This window comes from Kogia breviceps, chromosome 6 (genome assembly GCF_026419965.1).
Source record: "Kogia breviceps isolate mKogBre1 chromosome 6, mKogBre1 haplotype 1, whole genome shotgun sequence".
Classification (NCBI taxonomy): Eukaryota; Metazoa; Chordata; class Mammalia; order Artiodactyla; family Physeteridae; genus Kogia; species Kogia breviceps.
This window is the reverse complement of record NC_081315.1, coordinates 146782933-146792611: the sequence shown is the minus strand read 5'-3', so window position 1 is coordinate 146792611 and position 9679 is coordinate 146782933. Positions and strand designations below refer to the sequence as shown.

Sequence of the window (9679 nt, the reverse complement as noted above, 5' to 3'; positions counted from 1 at the left end):
CCCGCGGTCCGCGCCGTGCTTCCGACTGCGCCTGCCGTCACTGCGCAGGCGCGCACCCGCGGGGCGGGGTCTGGGGCGGGGTCCCGGCCCTTGGGCGGGGCCGGGGTGGGGCCTGCAGGATGGGGGCGGGGCACGAGCGGGGCGGGCCTGCGGAGCAGTGGGTGGGCCCGAGGTCCGAGCTCCGCGGCCTCCCGGGCAGGTGGATGGGTCTGGTGGCCCGACGAGGTCCGGTGGCCAGACGAGACCGGCACACGACCTGCAGACACCGACGCGAGGTGTTTGCACCTGCGGCGCCCGGGCACGCGTCTGCGCAGACGGGCGCCTCCCACGCGGCACCGGGATCCCGCTCGCGGCTCGCGGTTGCTCAGGGCGACCCGGCAAACGTGCGGCACTGCCCCAGGTCCCAGAGTGGGGTCTGAGGCCAGGCCCCGCCTTAGAGGGCCCCCGTCTGGAGTCAGAGGGGCGGGGAAGGGTTTGGGGTCTCGGGGTGGGGGGGTCCCAGGGTGAGGTCCGGGGAGGAGCCAGGCCCTCTGGGCCCCAGTTTGGGCGTCCACGGTGGAGGAGGAAGGAGATAGATTTGGCTCGGGGGCTGGGACGGCCTGTCTGCCCTGTGTGCTCCCACCAGCCGTGCATGGGCGGCTCAGTCTGCGGGGCTTCGGACGCGTGGACCCTGCCCCGCCGCGAGCAACCCCAGGCGCCCGGCCCCTGACCTCATCACAGACGGGGTGGTTCCTTTCAGGAGGAGATTCCTCCCATTATCTCTCACTTGGGAAGCCCGAGGGGCTGGCATCCTTCCCTCCGGACCCCGACCTCGTGGGCGACCTAAAGCGACCCCACCCCGGGCCTCCCGGACCCTTCCCCACTGTGAAAGACCCGCCCCCACGGCACTCGCAGGGAAGGCAGTGAATCCAGCCCTTGCCCTGCCCGCCAGCGTTGTCTTGAGGACGTGTGGGGGTCGCGTCCACGAGGGTCACCCTGCCCCATCGCCTGACCAGCGCTCCGAGGTCCCCGCCCCTGTGGGCCTGACGGCGGATTGCAATGCGCGTCGCCGACCCGGGCGTCGTGGGCCAAGGCGTTTCCGGGGGACCTGCCTGATCCCTGCTGCGTCGTTGTGGGCTGCCCTCCCTCGAGACAGGCCCCGGCGCGGCGGGGTGAGCAGGGGCTGCAGGGCCCCAGAGGAGGAGGAGAACCGGGCAGGAGACACAACCAGGGGAGGATAATGTCCGGGGGAGGGCGTAGTAGGGAGGAAATGCCTGGAAGTGTGTTAGGCCTGATGGGAGGGGCTGCGGAGGCAGGAGAGAGGGAGGGCGGGGCCAGGGACGGGCCCAAAGACCGGAGCCAACCCCTGAGGGTGGAGGGGACTCGGCTCCCAATCCTGTTGGAGCAGCGGCTGTGCACCGGGGCGCTGGACTGGCACCCGTGCCCACCCTGGGGCTGAGTTCTGGGGCAGACAGACAAGAGCAAACTGAAAGATAAGGCGGGAAACGCCACTTGGTATCTCAGTGCCTGGCCGTGGACGGGAGGAGCCAGGACTGAGCTACCAGGAGGACAAACATCCAAACAGGGAAAATGGGGTGCAAAGCCCTGGGGCAGTTATGTTGAAAAGGCAAGGACGTCCCTTGTCCTTTCGCCTGGGGCTCCCCAGACGGGCCCCTGCGCCCTGGAGCATTTAGCTCATGGCCAGCCCCCTCCCTCCCCCCACGCCCTGAGGCCACAGAGCCCTGACTGCCCGCACTCCTCCTCCCCTCCTCAGCAACCCCCAACCAGCCCCAGGCCAACCTGCTTCTTGGCCCCGGGAGGGTTGGGACCCAGCCATGGTGCCTGTAAGAAGCAGAGGTTTCTATTGAAGCCCACTCCCCATAATCCAAACCAGCTGACTTCTAAGGACACAGGATTTCAGGACATATCTTTCTCCATTTGTGAGAAGGTGAAGTACAGGAAAAACATCTTGAAAAGAAAAATCCACGTCTGACCATTTCCGCAGATTTTAACTGCTTTCTGATCCAGCATAGTAACTAAAATGGCAAACATACTTCCACCAAACTGTCCCCTGACCTCCTTGGAATACCTTCCAAAATAATTAGCAGCTTCTAGATGAAGCTTAAATCTAAACCTCTGCTTGGGACACATAACAAAATTCCAGACAGGCAGCTTAAACAACAGACATTTATTTATCTTGGTTCTGGAGGCTGGAAGTTGGAGATCAGGGTGCTAGTGTGGTTGGTTCTGGTGAGGGCCCGCTTGCTGGCCTGCAGACACCATCTTTTGGCTGTGCTGGCACATGGGGGTGGGGACACTAATCCCATCATGGGGCCCCACCCTCATGACCTCATCCAACCCTAATCATCCTCAAAGGCCCACCTCCAAATACCATTACATGGGGGCTAGAGTTTCAGCATATTAATCGGTGGGAGAATCAATGTTGTTTAAGCCACCCAGCTTGTGGTGCTTTGTGTGGGAACCCAGGCAAACTAATGTACACACAGACCCGCCAGCCTGCCTGGAAGGCCCAGAAACAGCCAGTCCTGCATTGTTTGGTGACTGGCCTGTGTCACCCATTGTTTTCTCTTGAGTTCCACTGAGGGTCTTTTCGTTGCTGCTCACGTCGCGGGCAAATGAGGGTCTGGTCCACCGTTGGGGTCCTGCCTCTCAGTCCGTCTGCACCAGCGGGCTTGAGTGTTGGTGCCAGACTTTGGCTGTTAAGGACAATGCTTCTGGGAACATTCTCGTCGATGTGTTTGGATACCACACATACATGTCCTTGTGTCTGCTGAAGTAGGATGTGCTATGTTCACTTGCAGAAAATAATGCCAAACAGCTTTCCAAGAATCCACACAAAAATAAAAGTTCATACTTCCACCAGCAATGTGGGAGACTTTTGCCAACCCTGGACACTAACAGTGTCACCCTTTCAGCCTTTCTGGTAAGGGTGCAGAGGTGTCTGTGTGGCTTTGGCTCTTGTCGGGTGGCGGTGGTGGGAGGGGCCTGCAGCTCGTCCTGGATCTGTCTGTCATCTGCAGCTCTTCCTGTGAGGCTTGCTTACATGTCTTGGTCACCTTTCTGTTGAGTGCCTTTTTCTTTTTGATTTGCAGGAGTTTTTTCTATATTCTGGAGGTGATTCTTTAATTGGTTACCGTCAATTGTCAGTATTCTCAAAGTCACGCTCCAGGTGGTGCCCGCAAACGCTCACCCGCCGCTGCCGGGACACACGGGGCTGCTTCCTGCCAGCCTCTGGGCACGGCGTTTTCCCCGATGAGTCAACGCAAACAGACCACTTAGTGAACAGACACCGTCCTCGGCTCGTCGAGCACCGACCCGGCCGGCAGCGCTGCCCCTCGGGCTGGACGGAGCTTGCCCGGCACACGGGTTCCTCCGCGGGGCACGTCCCGGCCTCCCGCACTCAGGACTCTGGATGCGAAGAGCCCTCGGCCGGGGGCCAGGGGAGCCGCAGAATCCCCACCGGAAGCGCAAGAGCGGACGGCAGCGCGGCACCGAAGGGGCGGGAAGAGGGCTCGCTCACGGGCGAGCAGAAGCGAGAAGGCGGGGCCCGTGGCCGCTGCTCCGCGCACGTCCGCCCGCGGACAGCCTCGAAGGCGCCGCGAGCGTGCACGACGGGGGGCCGAGCGGGTCTTCGCGAGCAGGCGGCCTCGCAGAGACAGGCTCCGCGAATATTGGGAGGGACCGCGTCTGCATCCGCCCGCACCTGGCTGGTCCTGCCACCCGCTCAGTGGTGGCTCTTAGTGAAGGCCCTCTTTGTTTCCTCTCGGCCAGCTGGGCACCTTTTCCCTTCTGGGGAGGGCCTTTAAGTCCTGCCCCCACGAGCACCTGCCCGCCCTGAGATGGCGAAGATGCCCGAGTCTCAGGAAGAGGGCAGTGTGGCGTGCGGCCTCGGGCGCGTCTCCACTTGGCTGATGTACCACCAGGTAAATGTGGGGCTGGGCCTGCCCAGGTGTGGGGCAGCCTGAAGTCAATGGGACTCTCTTTCAGAAAAAATGCAGAATTGTTTTGATAAAATTAGAAACACACTTACTCAGAATGAGAGAAAAAAATCACAACGAATTAAACATGAAAAATATCGATAAATGGCACAAACATCACAAAGTCTAGAAAAAGCCCACACCTTTTATCCACAACTGCCTGCTACTCCACTGTGATTCTTTTTTCATCCACGTTTCTTACAAATTTTTTTGTCCCTGCTGCATGGCTTGTGGGATCTTAGTTCCCCAACCAAGAATTGAACCCGGGCCCTCGGCAGTGAAAGCCCAGAGTCCTAACCACTGGACCGCCAGGGAATTCCCTCATCTACATTTTTAATTGTCTCTTTTTATAACAATTTGGCAATATCATTGTCCAGGGAGAAGAGAAAAAGATAATTTAGTCCCTCCAGCATCAGTGATTGAAAACAATTGTCCCTCCTATTTTACAAGACTTTCCGCTTGACGACATTGTTAGGGCTGCTGTCACGGCTGCGGAGAACTTTGTCAAGTGTCTTCCATAAGCTGGCAAGCCTCAGGGTCGCGTGCTTTTCCTGGGCCATGACGAATCTAAAATGTCCCTGCTGATCTGACGAAACTTCTTACATCATGTCCTTGTCATTGGCTGTTAGGGTCCACGTTATCTTGTCAGTGTCAGCGTTTCCTGTTAAATCAGCGGATGTTTAATCCTTTTCCAAAAGTTAGGGTGATTCACTACTTCCTCCTGGGTAGCTGCCACAGGTGTTCCTGGAAGCTGTTTACTACGTATGCCAGGATGCCTGGCAGTAACTTCCTAACCAAGTGGCTGGGGAGGACGTGTGTGTTCCCCACTGACCCCCAGCCCATGTTCCCACAACTCAACTTCCCTTGGCCAGACCCCGAGAGTGGCACCCCCAGCGCCACTCCAGCCAGAGGGGAAGTGTGACGGGGCCCTGAGAGAGTGTGGGAACTGCTGTGGTCACGTTGTCCTCATGTAGCAAACGTTGCAAAACCTTCTGGGCATATGAAGGCCCTGTGTGAGCCCAGGCGGCTGCACGGACCCACGGCCCCCCTGTGGTGCCCATGGCCGTCTGTGCCCAGGGCCCCACTGTCCCCACCGCCCTGGCGTCATGGCCCCTGTCTCCATAGCAGAAGCCCCTGCGTGTGTTCAAGGTGTGGGTGGGACCACATTTCTTCCAACACAGGCTGCTGGCCTCCAGCTTCTAGAGCCACGTTCCTGGCATTCCTGAGCAGCACTGCACCTTTGTTCTAAAATCTGTGCCCAGGGGGCTTCCCTGGTGGCGCAGCGGTTGAGAGTCCGCCTGCCGATGCAGGGGACGCGGGTTCGTGCCCCGGTCCGGGAGGATCCCACGTGCCGCGGAGCGGCTGGGCCCGTGAGCCATGGCCGCTGGGCCTGCGCGTCCAGAGCCTGCGCTCCACAACGGGAGAGGCCACGGCAGTGAGAGGCCCGCGTACCAAAAAAGAATCCGCCTGCCAATGCAGGGGACACGAGTTTGAGCTCTGGTCCAGGAAGATCCCACGTGCCGTGGAGCAACTAAGCCCTTACGTCACAACTACTGAGCCTGTGCTGTAGGGCCCGCGTGCCACAACTACTGAAGCCCGTGCGCCTAGAGCCCGTGCTCCGCAACAAGAGAAGCCACCGCGATGAGAAGCCCGTGCACCGCGACGAAGGGTAGCCCCCACTCACCGCAACTAGAGAAAGCCCACGCGCGGCAACAAAGACCCAATGCAGCCAAAACTAAACAAATAAATTTATAAAAAATAAATTAATTAATTAAATAAAATAAAATTTGTGCCCAGGATTTGTTTTAATCAGATATGGTAAGGCGACAGAGACGGAGACAACTGCCTTTGAAGGAAGAACTTTCTTTTTAAAGTTTTTATTGATTTATTTTTACATCTTTATTGGAGTATAATTGCTCTACAGTGGTGTGTTAGTTTCTGCTGTATAACAAAGTGAATCAGCTGTACGTATACATATATCCCCATATCCCCTCCCTCTTGCGTCTCCCTCCCTCCCATCCTCCCTATCCCACCCCTCTAGGTGGTCCACAGAGCACCGGGCTGATCTCCCTGTGCTATGGGCTGCTTTCCACTTGCCATCTCTTTTACGTTTGGTCGTGTGTACATGTCCCTGCCACTCTCTCACTTCGTCACAGCTTCCCCTTCCCCCTCCCCGTGTCCTCAAGCCCATTCTCTACGGCTGCCTTGAAGGAAGAATTTATTATTCATATTTCTCAAGAGAAGGGGCCGCCACATCAGGAGCATAGGTTTGGGTCAGGAGGCAGAAGCAGAAGTGAAGAGAACGCGGCCCAGAGCCTTACCTGGGGTTTTTCACGGGAAGGAACGGGTGAGGCAGCACAGGTACACGCGGCAAGTTTAGGACTGGACGGTTTGCATAATTCTGGCAGGCCTGAGCGCTAGGGGCACTGCTGCTCGTCCAGTGCCCAGCCCTGGGGGGTCCGGGGCAGGGGGCATGTCGGCGCGCTGGGTGAGAGTGGCTGAGGGGCCGGTTCACCGTGGGGAGGCCCAGCACCGGGAGGGCTGTCTCCCCGGGACCAAGGCCCCAAATGCCAGAGCACCAAGAATACAGAGAATCAGCGAATATAGCCAATACAGTCAAAGACAGATATGGGGTGGGGGGCGGAGAGAAGGAAACCGTTCTTCCCTGCTTAGAGATACAGGCCAGGTTTTATTTGAGAAAAACCAGGCTTTTGTTTAAGAGAAGGAAGAGGAAGAAAGATTGATGGTGCTGCCAGCAGGGCCCCCGGTCCTCTTACCAGTCAGAGACAGGGACGAAAAGCCTAACAGAAAAATAAATGAAGAAATAAATGAAGAGGGAGAAAAGGATGAAAGAAAAGGCAATATAAGGGCATAGAGGGGAGAAAATAAGGCTTAGTTCTGCCCGTTCTTTTCCCTGCAAAAGTTAAGGGTCCCTCACGGTGGAAAACCACAGCGTGCAGCTGTGGTCCCACTGTTAGGGCCCCACACCGGAAATCCAACACTGCTAACACCACGGCCTCCACCGACCAGCGACCAGACACTCTGCTCAGTGGGTGCCTCTCCCCACCGTTGGCTCCACCCCGAAGGGACGGCCACGCCTCTCCAGGCCATCCAGCACGCACCGTCCTGGCAGGCGAGCCCTTGACCAACCTCGACCAACGGCAGACGCCTTTCTCCTGTGCTCTCCGGAGCACAGGTGTGACCTCACCGTGATGACGTCCTCCTCCAAGGACAGCCACTGGACACACAGGTCCAACATCTTCTAGTCCTTGTTGAGTTCTGGTGGCCACATATTCCTCCCCCAGGCCCCCTGGCTACCTGGGGAGCCCCTTGGGATGACCTGAGTAGCAGTGGCGGGAGTCTGCGGAGTGTGTGAACACCACTGCCAGCTACCCCACGAGACGGGGCTCCTCCCGTGCCTCAGCCCTGAGGACGGGCGGACCCAGAGCTCAGCGCACCGGCTGGGCTTCACGCAGCTGTCTTAGCAGCGGGTGCCCTGAAGAAGCGGCCATACACTGTCCAACCGTCACCTCAAAGTCGCCCCCTTCAGAGGTGAGAACTCTAGGAATCTCTTGTGTCACAGACTCCCCCAAATATATATTAAAATCACACGTTTCCAAGTGTGCTAAGGCCACGACGTGAGGTGTGGCCAGGACATGCTACACATGTCACTTGTCAAAGTACAGTCCCTGAGGGCTCCCAGAGGGCCTGTGTGACTCAGACAAAGACTGGTCTCCTCAAACACCGCTTTTCAAATTCCAGTCCGGCGAGTGGAATCCTAGATGGGCCTCTGTCTTGTCCCAGGCCTTAACCTCTCTTAATTCAAGGACCTTGGCTAACTCACACCTCACGCCAAGTTTCAAAGCTTTTCCACTGCCCTTTCCTCTGTTAAAGGGGACGTGTCCTGCCTTTGGGCACTAAAGACCTTTGCACATGATGATACTTTAATAATGCCCATCCCCTCCCCCTGCCTCCCCATGTGGTCCTCCACAGACACACGGATCTGTGTCCGTCTGTCTAGGCACTCATGATTAAAACAAGTCCTGAGTGCAAATTTTAGGACGGTCTTCAGATGGCTTTCTTGCTTCTGAAGTCACCACGCAGCCTCTTTCGTGTCAAACCCCCCTCTGCCTCCCCCTTACAAGGACACTCAGAACCCGCTCAGATGATCCAGGGTCATCTCCCTATCTCAAGACCCTTAACTTAGTCCTACCTGCAAAGTCCCTTCACGGTAGAAGCTCCCACTCAGAGGACGTGGGGGGCCAGCCGCCCACACACCGTGTGTCCCTCACAATCCCTGGGCTACTCCTGTTGTCATATGTTCCAGTCTCTGGATATATTTCGAGCCCCACGAGATGTTATTATTGCTGTGTTACGCGTCACTTTTCATTAGACTTATACACAATAGACCTCTCTGCTGCGTTTCCTTCCTTCCTGCCCCTCTGGGCTGCAAGGATCACTGTTCTTCTGGAAGAACACCAGTTACCGTTTCCATAAAGGAGGGTCAGCGGTGACAAGTGTTCTCAGAGTTGGATTCTCCGAAGCGTCTTTATGTGACCTCCATTTCAAAGCACGCTTTTTGCTGGATCGAGATGCCCTGGCTAACAGTGGTTTAGTTTGACGTTTTCCTTCCCTTGGCTGCTGGTTCTGGCCGCTTCTGTCGGAAAGTCAGTGTTCTTTCTTGCTGTTTTGCACTTTGAGGGGAACGGGTCCTTTCCCCCTCAAGCTGCTCTGAAGGCTTTCCCTTCAGCTTTGGTTTCAGCATTTCACTAGGACGCGCCTGGGTTCTGCTGCCTTTGTACTTTTTTCCTCGGGCTACGGAGCACATCTTCATTCTGTGACTGGATGTTGTCCATCACCTTTAGAGCTCCTCTCTCTTCAGCCCAAGGGACTGGTGACACTGGTTGACTCTGGGGCGGGGTTCTGCTGTGCGAGGGAGGACAGTGCAAGGACAGAGGCTCTTCCCCGAGTCCTGAGACGTTTGATTGGTGGAGGATGTGATGCTGTACGACCTACAGTATGTGTAGGTATACACACACGTGGTACATGTGCAGTCTGAAGCTTAAACATTCACCGCTGACCCCACTTCCCCCAACACCCAGGCCGCGCTGCCCATCTGCCCGTAGAAATGTCCACTTGGCTTCTCAAAGGCAGCTTAGCCCCCTGACCACCCCCGTTCCTTTACAACAGCCCTCCTCTCAGAAAACGTCACATCCGCACGCTGCTCCAGCCAAATTCCTAAGAGCCGCCAGCCCACCTTCCAAATGTGTCCCACGTCTGACCACCTTCCACTGAGCAGCCGCCTGGCCCGCGCGTTAGGATACTTGCCGGCCCGCGAGCAGACCTGCCGAAGCATTAACGGACGACGGTTTTCACTCGAGCGGCTGAAGGCCGAGCGCTTTCCGAGCGCCGCGCAGTCCCCGCAGTCCGATCGGCGCGGGAGGGAACGGAGGAGAGCAAACTGCCGGGAAGGGGCTCCAGATTGGGGCGGGGGGAGGGCACCCTGAGGGCAGCTGGGCAGAGCCCACTGTCTGGGGAAGCGCTCCAGATTCCGGGGCTGCGGGAGCTCCCCGCCCCGCCACCCAGCCCCACGCCCACCGCCCCCGGGCCCGCCTCCACGGCCACTTCCCGCCAGACCCCGCCCACGCCTCCTGCTTTCCCCTCCCGGCCACGCCCCTCCCACAGCCCCGCTCCAAGCCCAC

At 57.9% G+C, this 9679-nt stretch overlaps 1 long non-coding RNA gene across 1 annotated transcript; it reads right to left on the bottom strand.

The window, feature by feature from the left end:
- Window positions 1-2152: 2152 nt before the first annotated feature.
- LOC136794409 (uncharacterized) lies at window positions 2153-9536 on the bottom strand. The gene is made up of 2 exons (XR_010841174.1): window positions 9235-9536; window positions 2153-3980 (listed from the first exon to the last, which is right to left on the bottom strand). It is a non-coding gene; the product is annotated as an uncharacterized lncRNA (long non-coding RNA).
- Between the last annotated feature and the right edge of the window lie 143 nt (window positions 9537-9679).